The following is a 443-nucleotide window of genomic DNA, read 5'->3' as shown; positions in this document are numbered from 1 at the left end:
AATAGATCATAGGGATATCTTCAAGATATCACATATCCCAAATATATCTTTAGGATGTCTCTATGATATATTCTGGACACCTTTGCTGTGTGGGAATACATTACCTCAAATATATTTTATATTCTAATACAATTTATAATATTCCAAGTAAAAAAGTGACTTCAAATAACGCCGTAATAACGTTTTAATGATGTCTGTAATGTCAATAAAAAACTGATATATCACATGATGTCATCTTTCTACTTAGAATATGATATATTGCAATTGCAATATTGCAAAAATATAAGTGAAATATTTCAATGATATAAGTACGTAATGTTGCAGTAATATTTCTGTAATATTTCAATGAAATATGTAAAAATGCAACATTTCAGTAATATTTCTGTAATATTTCACTGTGATAAATAATATTACTACTATATTGCAATATCACTCCAATATTA

The sequence above is a fragment of the Odontomachus brunneus genome, unplaced genomic scaffold, assembly GCF_010583005.1.
Source record: "Odontomachus brunneus isolate Ranch 3 - 2012 unplaced genomic scaffold, Obru_v1 Obru_scaffold_303, whole genome shotgun sequence".
Taxonomy (NCBI): domain Eukaryota; kingdom Metazoa; phylum Arthropoda; class Insecta; order Hymenoptera; family Formicidae; genus Odontomachus; species Odontomachus brunneus.
The sequence above is the reverse complement of the archived record's forward strand: the minus strand, read 5'-3'. Positions refer to the sequence as shown.